Raw genomic sequence first — 12245 nt, 5'->3', positions numbered from 1 at the left:
TCATATGAAGTATGTGTCCTGTATTATATTGTTCTCCTTGCAAAATAAACCCCAAACCAACACAGAGTTCATTTTTAAATGCAGTTTAATCATTGAATTTGGAAGAACAGGAAAGCAAGAAAAAGCAAAATTTAACACATGTGATAATAATAGTAACAACATATAAATAGCCTCATTAGCTAGTATTTGTCAAATAAATAGTCATCAGCAATTTCACGTTATCTAATACCTAACACAGAGAAGGAAATTCAAAATGCCCAAGAATGGAGATGGAATCTATCTTCAGATTAAAAGGGGACTAAGGTCTCAGTACTATCTGTTATCTAGAGGATTCTATGACTCTCTCCTGGAAAAGCATTATTCTGAGTAAAGACTCAGCCACTTATGTATAAAGAATATAAGTGCTGTATTTGTTTTGGTACAGTAATAGGTAACACAATATTACCATATTCCAGCCCTGTTCTATAACCCTTATATGAATTATCTCAATCATGAAAACAAACTTACTAGGCAAATAGTATTGGTGTGATTCTCAGTCTTGGCACAGAATGAATTTAAATGATTTTGCCAAAGTTCTGAAGCTGAAAAATCTCACACACACACAACTTATTAACAATGCAACTTATTACTCCCAATCTCACACAAGATCAGAGGTAAAGAGATGTTTTCAAGAGCCACATAGGACTAACTAGTTGCTTGTTCATTAGAAAAGAAAAAAAGTCAACTAGTAGAATGGAACGTGGACTGGCAGGAATATAAGCAGCAGAAAGGCATGTTCTGAGATGTGGAGGCCAAGAAGATTGAGTTCTCTGAAAGACAAAGCACCAGGTTGTTTTGACCATTGTGAGGAGCCCAGCAGAGACGGCAGAGGGAAGGAAGCTAACTACGTAGAGGAGAAAGCTGGTGGAAAGCTAGTGCAGTGCTAGGCAGGAGAGACTGCGAAGGGCAACAGTCCAGTCCTTGACCTGAGAGGACAGGATGAAAATGAGATGGCTTCAGGTGCTGCCTGTGCCCTGCTGAATACTGATGGATCTCCCTGGAGCTCATCTGTGTCACACTTGTTTTGAACCTGCTACATCAGGGTTTCCTTGCTTTCGTGAAACAGTGAAGTGTCTATGGAATGTCTGAATTTGCAAATCTAAAGTGCTTTGACTGCAAGATTCTCTCTATGTTTTTAAATCAGAGGGCATTGTTTGCCTACACATTATTTTAGCATGAGCCATTGTGATTGTACATTTTCAGGTTAACCTCATTAAATTAATCATGTGGTCAACAGCACTTTGAGAAATAATTCACAGTGCATCTAAATTTAAACAATCATGAGTATTTTCAGGCAGTGAGTATAGCAGCATCTTCCAACTCAAACCTGAGGGTGATTTTCAACAAATCAGCATCTACCTTAATATTGAAAGAAAAAAGAAAAATTTATAACTTTAATCTTATTCTGCACAGAAAGGCTAGAATTACAGTAAGCTTAAGGTCTTTTTTTCTTAAACTTTCAGTGTGAGTTTCAGAAACACATTGAGACCTGTGCTGAGAAGTTGCATGAAAGAGCAGAAACAAAGAATTTAATGAGCTGCGGCAAGTCTCTCTTTCCTATTACCAGGCCATTGTTATGATCAGGAAATACTTTATTTTGGATAACATGCATTCTTACTCCAAGTCCAGGATTTTTAAAACCAGGATGCTGAAATTTAGCACCAATCCCAGAAATTCCATTCTTTGCCAAAAGACAAGCAAGGGTTATACATATTCACAACAAAACTCCACATTTGGGACACAAGACATATGTTATATAAGAATAACAAAAGGCATGCTATGTTTAGGTTAGTCATTGAGTGAAGAACAGCATAATGTAAAAATAAAAGTCATAGGTAAAACCAAGCATAACTGTGTCTTTGAAGTGAACAGGCTTAGGTAGTAACATGGCAAAAAGATATGAAATGATTTCAAATTAAGCTATATTTTTCTATTCTCAAGTACTTAGCAACATTCTATGATTGCTGGGACAGTGAACAGAAAATATATTTTGATGTGTTGACATGAAAGAAAAGAGAATACCTTGCTTATTATGATAATGAGATGCTAAATACTCTGAGTAAGAAGTTGAGGCTCTGTTAAACTGGATTTACTGGGCTGGGGATATAGCTCAGTGGCATAAACGCTTGCCCAGCAAGCTCAAGGTCATGAGTTTGATTCCCAGTACCAGCAAAAATAAATAAATAAAACTGGACTTACTGTATTACTACATTGTAAGAAAGAAAAACATGTGTTCACTCTAACTAAGAGAAGAGATTTGAGTCTGATGTTGCCCAACTGCTTATTAAGTGTCTGAAGACCTACTCATGATCCAAGGAAAGTGCTTTTTCACTTGCCAGTAATGATGGTGCTGAATTTATATAGGCTCTTTCTTGTGATGAGATGGCTAGACTTCCATGAAGTCTCAGTTACCAAAAAGTGATCCAGTTCTGGTTCCACTGCTTCTTAGTGATGGAGACAGGATGTTTTTGTGTGTCCTAAATCAGAAGTGTCTCCTTTCTTGTCAGTATCTGACATGTAAAAGGAAGATTTCAGAGAGAAAACAAATATAAGATGGAACTGCACTGGGGCTGACAGTGTCAGCAGCTGGTAAACAATGAAAACCATCCCTGTGGAGGGGTAGGTGAAGGGTAAGACGGCCAACACTACGCCTCTGGAACAGAGGAAAGTTTGACCTCCCACTGACTCTGTAAGCTGTTCCTACAACCTTGCTGAAGATTCCCTTACCCCCTGTGCTTACATGGAAATCAGGCTACACCCGAAAATACCACTCACGTAACTGGCCAAGTACTCTTGGGTAACATCACAAGGGGCTAGAAGGCCATCACAGATAACATAGGGGTGACAGTTTTAAGGGGTGCTCAAGCACTTCACCTCCAGCTATCATTTTTCCCTCTTATTTTCTAACATTGCCTTTTTGTTTCCATACTTCTTTCTTTGATTTTATATCCTCCTGCTTCAAAGTAGATAAACAGTTCAACTCCTACTCCCAAAGAAAGTAAAAGTTAATCAGATTGCAGGCAAATACACAAGATTATGCACATTGATACAGATCCTTTTATTCTTTCTTTGTGCTTCAAGGGTCCTGTTGTATCTTCATTCTACACTGGAGCTGTCTTTTTCTGACCTTTCAGATTTTCTCCTTTTGATTATCCCATAATAAGAAGATGCTAATTCATCTTCTCTCTCCCTCTCCCTCCTTTTCTCCCTAAGCTCCAATTGAAAAATATCATACCAAGCAAATCAATTCAGAAGCAAACCTCCTTCAAGTCAACAGTCAACTTCAGCTATGGACTGTCCTACACAGTACTTCACAGTACTTCACAGCAAAGTTTCTGGCAAAACTTATATCCAGTTATTCCTTCCATTGCCTTCCACCTGGGGCTCACGCATTCTAATCTGAGTTTTTAGACTGCTCCACTGAAACTATTTTTGCCAATTTCAATTTTTGCCTCTTTGCCATTATGATCCATAGACATTATTTTGTCCTGATACTGCTTGACTATCAGCAGCATTTGACCATATGACTCCTCCTTTCACTTCAAACTTCTCTCTTTGATCTCCATCACACTGCTCAGAGGTTGACAGCTGCTTCTTCTTAATTTTCTTTACTGGACCCTCTTCCCATTAACTTACTTTTAAAATTCGGAGAGTCTCAGAGTTTTCTGCTAGGACATTTTCTGCTCCTCACTCGTGTCCCTTTGAGGTCTCATCCACATCCATTACTTTACAGTAGTTACTGTTATATGTGCATCTGCTTTCCTGATCTATATTGCTAGACAGCCACTCTTCTGTGCTCCAATCTGATATCAACTGCCTGGCAGACACCAGTTGACTGCATCATGCATGCAAAGTTGAATTTTTCCTCCCTCAGTGCTTCCTCTCAACTTCCTGCCTCCTTGTCTCTCAGTGGTTCATGGAAGAAACCTGAAAGACTACCTTGACCTTGTCTCTCCCTCCCCCTTCTACTGTAAAGTCCACTTGTCACCCTTCCAACTACATCTCAGGAGGCTTCAGTTCCTCTCTAGACTCACTGACATTGTTTTCTCACTGAAGCCAAAGTCTGATACTTGCATTCCAACAATGGGATTTCTGGTTTCCTGACATGTCATTGGCCCACTCTCCAGCCCACTCTTCACAATGAAGTCAGAATGATTGTTTATTCTCGTCATGTCCCTCTCAAAAAGCTTCATTGGTTTTCTTAGGCGAGAATACAGCTTGTTTGTTTTTAGCATGACTTATAAGACCTTTCACATGTTGACCCTTGTCACCTGCATTTCACCATATGTGTTCTCATCACACCTGACAGCGCTCAGTTTTGAAAGGAACAACCATCATTTTGTCACTGATGTTAACCTTGCTGCTACTCTCCCCAGAACATTCTTTCACAGTACGTACTTTCTCCATTCACCCATTAGCTCTCAATTATACAGAGATGTAGAAATGGAGGCACAGACATTTGTCTTCTCAAAAACATGTATATCTGTAGCAACTTCTAATAACTCCCACACACATTATTTTTCACAAATACCTTACTTATAGAAATATTTACTAAATATTTATACGAATAAGGATCTATGCACATGAATGCACCAACCCCCTTTCCCAGTGTATTCCTGGCATCCAACATGGTGCCTAGAACTTAGTAGTTCCTCAAAAACAGCTGCTAGATGAAACAGCTTTGTATATGTTTTATTTATTCGTTGTAGAAACTTCCAATTGAAACGTACTATACTCACTGTGCAGAACAGGAACCACGTGAATTTTAGCACCTAAGTGGAAAGGTTCTTACCAGCACAGTGTTATAATAAATAACACATGGCACAGCTATTTTTGAAGTTCTACATAAATTCATAGAAGTCAAAATTCACTTCCAACTCGAGAGAATCAAGGAAAGTTTGTAAGGAAAAAATCTTGTGCTAAATTCTGGAGATGGGGGAGCTGGGCTCTGGATAAATGTTCACATGAGCAGTCACATGTGCTAAAGTTTTAAGGAGAGAAAAGCAAAGAACTTCCGGGAAGAGTGGCTGTAACTCTGAGGCCAGCACAGGATGTGTGCAAGAGAGGAGAAAATAGGGTGGTAAGTCAGGAGTAGATCATTAGTGCAGTCTGCCCATTTAAATAGACTGTACTGTATTCTCTTACCAAAGAAGAGCCAAAAGATGCACCTAAAAAGAAATGCCCATCACAGTTTTGTTTAAAAGATGATCCTGACAATAGTGCGCTGTTGGACGAGGGGGCAGGAAGATGTCCTTAGATCGGAAAACAGAAGGGAAAGGACGTCTGAATCTGAAAGCAGCTTTAAAGAAGATAAAATCAAGACACCTCTGAGAAAGGAAATTTCAGAAAAGAGACCGATTTCAAGGTCAGCGCACAGCTTACCCTGGGGCAAGAATCGGGAGATTTTTATTTCAGATCAAACTTCTGCCTGCTTAAAATAAGAAATACTAGATATAGTTGGTTTTTAATGAAAATTTGCTGGTATTTAATTCAAGGCACTGAGTTAAGGGTGAAAAATTCAGATGAAATTTCAGAGGGAAGTAAAAAGTGACATCTTTAAAACCCCAGAGACAAGATGGAAACAGGCTGCCTCTCTGAGGAGTATATTTAGTCCCTCTAAAATGCGCAGTGACCTCTATAGAATTCCTAAGAGGAGAGGTTGGATCTATTTTCAATTGGTATCTTCTTTTCTGTACAATGTCAGAGTGCCTTGGGTACTCAAGTACTCATCAAGTACTTCTGCACTGATGGTAATAATTGAATCCAAGTCACAACTAAGCCAAGAAAGAATGGGAGTTAAAAAAGAAAATTAAGATGACTACACTTGCTAAGAGCAACATTAAAGGAAGTGGTGCCAATTCCATTAAGAACTAATGTAAGTCACTGGATACAGCTTTATTTTTCCATGATGTCTTGGTTACTTTTCTCTCGTTGCTGAGACAGAATCCCCATTGCCCAAAATTAAGGAAAGAAAGCTTTATTTAGCTCACAGTTTGTGGAGGTTTTAGTCCATAATCAACTGGCTCCAAGGCAGGGTGGTAGGGCACAGGGGCAATGGTTCAAGGCAGCAGAAGACAGCAAAAGCAGCAAGACCAAAAGGGAGGAAAACAAGCCTCTTCCTCCCTTATACTATAAAGAGGCCAGCCCCGCTAGGGTAGGGGTAGCGCTCACACCATCTCTAGCCCCCCTCTTGCACAGGATGAGGATGTTTACAAAGTGAGGATCCAAGCCCTCTGCTGACTTAAACTTCTAAACTTTTCATGTTGGCACAATTACACTGGACGTCAAAACTTCTTTGACTACAGATGAGTTAATCACAATCAAGGTGTTTTGATCCAACTTTCCTACTGACCTTGACTTACTGGAGCAAAAGTAAAACGTGTCACTTCAGCAATCTTCACACATTGTGGTAGGAGGCATGAGAGTGCAGCAAATGAGAGCTCTGGTCACTTGTATCTTCGGAGACATTTTCATTTATGGCTAAGTATGGGAAGGTCTGGACTAGCAGGTTGTCAAACAGAAGAGAAAAAGGAGATGGTGTGAGCAATTTGAGGAACAAATTTGGAAATAAATGAGACAGATATTTTCAGGAGCGATGTCAAAAACATAGACAGTGCAAAGTGGAACGTATGTGCTATATGTGAGAAAATTGGCTGTGTGTGTGGGGATGGACTTAGTGGAAAGAACACAAGAATGATGTGTTTAAGAAACCAGTAGTAGGGGCTGGGGATTTAGCTCAGTGGCAAAAGCGCCTGCCTGGCAAGCGCAAGGTTGTGAGTTCCGTTCCCGGTACTGGAGAAAAACCAAAAAAAAAAAAAAGAAACCAGTAGTAAACCACTTTGTCTTCTGGAAAAGAATGAGTTAAGCCAGGATGGTCTCTGAGTTTCAGAATTCTAATTGCAGAATTCTGGGATAACATTCGACTTATGCTTTCATTGAGTGACTGCTTTTACCCTAAGGACATATCTCAGAAGAAAGGGATAGAGTACAATTGTTCCCTGAGCATGTGTTTTGATGGAAGAAAGCCCTGAATCTTACCCAGAAATCCCAACATGCTTGGCAGTCCTGCCGCAGTGCCTTAGTGTGTGATTTTTGTTCTTAATGCCTGTTTTGTATCTTCATTCCTCTTGTAATCTTCCTGCCACCTCCCCTGCACCATCTTCCTTACTCTTTGCACTCCTGCCTACACCAGATATACTTTTGCCTACTCTTTTTCCTAAGAGAGTAGGCCGTAATCTGGCCCTGACACTTAATTCAGATGTACAAGCAATCCTCCCACCAACCAGTCTGCAAGTTTCTTGCACCTGTGCTGATGGGTCTGGCCTGCTCATTTGCTATAAAGGATGTATAGCTCCTCTGAAACGCTAACCATGGTCTTCAATACTCTGGGCTATGCCCACTCCCCTTCCCAAGAAGTTCACTCCCTCGGCTGTGCACTTGCTCAAGTCTTCACATATTTCTCCCACTCTGCATCACCCCCAGCGGTGTGCAAACAGCTCTAGGCACTCATATCTTTACAGAAGCAAATTCCTTCAACCTCTTTTTTCCCATTTACCATCATTTTTCTTCTTGGATAGAAATAAACTTTTTGAAAGGTTAGTCTATAATTGCCATCATCCCTCCTCCACCCCTCCCTAGCTTCCTACAGTCAAACATCCGCCACCACGGGACTAACACTGCTTTTTCAAGGTCACCAATTACTTCCTTGCAGTCAAATCAGGGGGAAGTGGCTCTGCTTTTATGTACTTGACCTTTCTGTGGTTTTACACACAGCTGACTGGCTCTTCCGTTGTGAAATACTTTCTTGACTTGGCTTCCATAGCACCACACTATAGTATACTGTTCATTCATTCTTAGGATACTTTGGGAATTCCACATCCTTCATTAAAACTCTACACATGTGGACTTTGTAGAGCTTTATCCTGGGCTCCTTTCTTAGTTACATGCTCTCGCTGGGTTATCTTGAGTGGCTTGCTATTATCACTGCTGCTCCAGATCTGCTGCAAGCTTTGCACCTCCATGGCCATGCTGCCCCAGTTCATCAGAACACAGAACCACACGATGAATATGAAGTCTCATGTCAACTGTGACTCTATAGCTGGAGTTTAATGTCATAGTTCTTTCCTACCACTCTTCTTTCCCATTTGCCTTCTTCTTTTCCTCCTTTTTCTAAATTTCTCAAAGATTAGACATAAGCAAACCATAGGTTCCTATATCATAGGGCACTCACACACACTTGTACAGAAAGAAACTCAAGGACATTGCTCAAGGGCGAATGCTTTGACAGAGGGTGCAACAGATGATGGGTGAGAGAATGCAGTGATGGTTTCAGAGAGGAGCCTTTCTCAGGCAGCTAGCAGGAGTAAGCAGGAACTTGGATGCTACCACTAAATGGAAAGATTATGCTGGACCAAGACTGCCCTAAAAACTGCTTGGGTGGATTTGAGCCTTGGTAGGATGCTCCCGATAGTAAGTCACCAGTCTGTACTAGTGCTTGCTGCAGCCAGTGGGACTACAGCTACTTTCTGTTCCTTTTGCAAAATCTCCATGTAAGCAGAAAGCTCAAGAAAATACTCTTCCTCACAAATGTAGACTTCCAAATATGAGACTATTTCCTGCATCCTGCCTGTCAGGGATGGCTTTATTAAACTATCCCAGATGGCCAGTCAGTGACATAAAAAGTGGAATTAAATTTTTCAGCAATATGGTACAGTTTATAAGAAACAGTGTGGCAATGGAATTAAAGTGACTAATTTGGAACAAAGATGTTACTTTATTAATATAGAGAAGAACCTTTAAATGTTAACTTAGAAGGTCACTAACTGTAGTCACTGTGGAGAAAATGTTTTTACCATCAGCAGCTTAGTTTTCAAATGCAAAAATAGATAAGGTAGATACTATTTTTAAGAAGGTTCAGATATGGCTAACAGTAATGCTAGTCAAATAATCTAAACACTAAACATACTGAAACCTTATGAATGTACTTATGTACATAAAATAAGTGTAACTAGAATAAAGAGCTTTTATGTGTACATAAGACAAAATGATGAGGTAGGCACCATATTTCCACAAAAATAAGACCTACCTGGAAAATAATGAATCTTGAAAACTAGAGATCAAAAATGCCAGCCTCCTGCTGATGGGAATGTGGACTGGTGCAAATCACTGTAGAGATCAGTTTGGAGATTCGTCAGCAAACTAGGTCAAGAGGTCCCATTTAAGCCAGCTATTCCCCTTCTGGGTATTTTCCCAGAAGATCTGGAAGCATCATATCACAGCGATATGTGTGCACCCTGTTTATAGCAGCACAGTTTGTAATTGCTAAATTGTGGAAGCAACACAAATGTCCATCCACTGAAGAAAGGATAAAAAAATTGTGGCATTTTTATATAATGGAATATTACTCAGCTATAAAGAAAGATAAACTTGAGGCTTTCACAGGTAAATGGTCACAATTAGAGACCATACTCATAAGTGAAATAAACAAGACCTCTGTTTGTGAGCAACATACTGTTTCACTAGTGTAAGAACCTGAAAGAGTAAATAAAAATTAGGAGGTATGATAGACCTTGTGAAACGAAAGGAAACTGCTCAAAAGTAAAGAGGTACTGGGATGAGGGAAAAGTGAAAAGAAAGAAGAGGAAATTATGTATATATGTATATAGAGGATAGCTAACATAGTTTTACTACTGACCTCTATCGCTTTACTGAAAGGAACAGTTAATCATAAATTATTTGATCAATCTTGCATGTCTATATTTATTTTTCTGAGAAACCACTTTGAAGATACCAATATATAATACAACAACCATTGTTAATTTCCTACCCCTTTGTCTGTAATTCAGTACTGCTTGTATTGTTCTTATGCTATTTTGTAAATGGATGTCTGTTTGTTAATATGTTTTCCTTCTTTTTCTTTTTAAATAAATTTTTTTGAAATGCCAGCCTCAATCAGTCTATCCTTGCCTTACCTACCTAACATGTTTTATCTCTAGTGTCAAGGCTTATTATTTTCTGGCTAGGTCTTATTTTGGGGAAAATAGTGCTTTAGCCAAACAAACAAAATTGTTGACTTCAAAAAAAATAGTAGGGCCCTCACTGTGAAGCAGACAGAAAGGAGAAAGCAGGGTTGGGAGAGGAGAGGAGGAGGAAGGAGCAGGAAAAAGGAAGGAAAAGAGAGAGGAAGGAGAAGGAGGAGGAGGTGAAGAAGCCGAAGGGAGAGGAAGAAGAGGAGGAGGAGTATAAGGAGTAGGAAGAAGCAAGAGGAGGAAGAGGAAACAGTGGCGCTGAAAAGGCCAGGAGCCACTCCCAGCTCGTTTCTTGCAGGACCAGGACCTGACACAGGTCCCAAGACAAAGCCGTGAAGAAGTTCCTCACCGGAAACACAGTAGAGGTTGCCTCCCTCAGGAGCAAGTCTAAAGGAACTGTCTCTGCTTCCCAAGCTGTGTGTGAAGTTACACGAGTTGAGCCATTCACAGCAAAGGGATCAGGAGCCAGTCTCTGAAGCCAGGGCCTGAATGCCCCTGCCCTGATTTAGACGTGTTGGTGCTGCCCCATGACCTCCACCAGAGCCCAGGCAAGGAGCTGGATTCCAAAGAAAAACTATCTTCTGGAGGAAGAACTAAAATGTAAATTGTATTTTCCAAAAATACAAGCACATAAATAATCAAGAGCAGCTATTTCTAACTACTACTATGTTTCACACAGTAAGTACTTCAAGTGTGAACATATTTCCACAGACATAACACAAAGATGTACTTGTATGACTATGCTAAAAGATGCCCAGTTTTTTCCTGTACTGCTCATATTTTTATTTTTCAGATGTTTACCTTTCTCTAGAAACATACCCTCTCCCATGCCCACTCAGGACATCTCCTGTCATACGACTGTGCCAGTATGTATAGTTCCTAGCCCACATCTTTGCACGTGTATGTGTGCTATTGCTGTTGTTGTTGCTACTTTCAGCATTTCAAGTTCCTTTGGAGATGCCCTTCTACCAGGGCAATCCGTGTACATATCCCCGGACTTCCAGAGCACACACTGAGGCAGGAATGATGGCAGCCGCACACCTAGAGCCTGTGAAAACCTAAGACCAAAGCTTTAAGATGTAGCTCCACGTGCATGGTCATCAATAACGAGAAGCATTAGTAATGATAAACTAGCCCTCTCTTTACGATGCCATGTATAATGCACCATGCTTCCTCATTTTTCCCCTTTCTTCTTATTATGTATTTTATGAGTCAATTATTGAACTTGGAGGGTTGTCATAAAGGGCTGATAATAAAAATTGATTGCAAAGTGCTTTGAAAGCCTTTCATGATAACCACTCTGGAGAGCAAAATAGTTATTTACCCCACAATCCTGCATAATGTTCTCTAGTATATGACATATTCCAGAAAGAGTATAGGTTGTCTACAGTCAATTCCTCAATTTTTAAAAAGTATACTTTAAGAACATTGTCCTTTACTTTAGTCTAATATTTTCTTTGAGGCATTGTTAAAATGGAGGCTGTGAAGAACAATGTGACACAGGGTGTGGTGGCACATGCCTATAATCCCAGCACTTGGGAGGCTGAGGCAGGAGGATCGCTGTGAGTTCGAGGCCAGCCTGGGCTACAAAGTGAGCTCAAGGTGAGCCTGAACTGCATAGTGAGACCCTGTCTCAAAAAAAAAAAAACAAAACAAAACAAAAAAAAAAAACAATGTGACAACTGGGCGTGGTGGCACACACCTGTTATCCCAGCATTTGGGAAGCTGAGGCAGGAGAATCTTGCAAGTTCAAGACCAGCCTGGGCTACAAAGTGAGCTCAAGGCCAGCCTGAACTGCATGGTGAGACCCTGTCTCAAAAAAAAAAAAAAAAAAAAAAAAAAAAAAAAAGGAAGAATATTGTCCATGGGCAATCATTCTAATTAACCTAATTCACTTAAAGTTTCCTAATAATTCCTGACACACAGGGAGAAATAGAATTCTTAATTTAAAACAGACAAAAAAATTTTTAAATAAAACTACTGATTTCTAGAAGTTTGACCTACATAATTATTCATGAACTATACTATTTCTATAAAATATTTTCATGCTTTCTGTTATAGACATATATAATTTATTGACCATTATAATATACATGAGCATATAACTAACCTGTAATTTGTTCCTCCACATGCTAATCAATGTTAATTAATAGTATTTGACTAGCAATTTTTATGTAC

The sequence above is a fragment of the Chinchilla lanigera genome, unplaced genomic scaffold (genome assembly GCF_000276665.1).
Source record: "Chinchilla lanigera isolate Chin_1 unplaced genomic scaffold, ChiLan1.0 scaffold00032, whole genome shotgun sequence".
Lineage (NCBI taxonomy): Eukaryota > Metazoa > Chordata > Mammalia > Rodentia > Chinchillidae > Chinchilla > Chinchilla lanigera.
Note: the sequence above shows the minus strand (reverse complement) of the source record.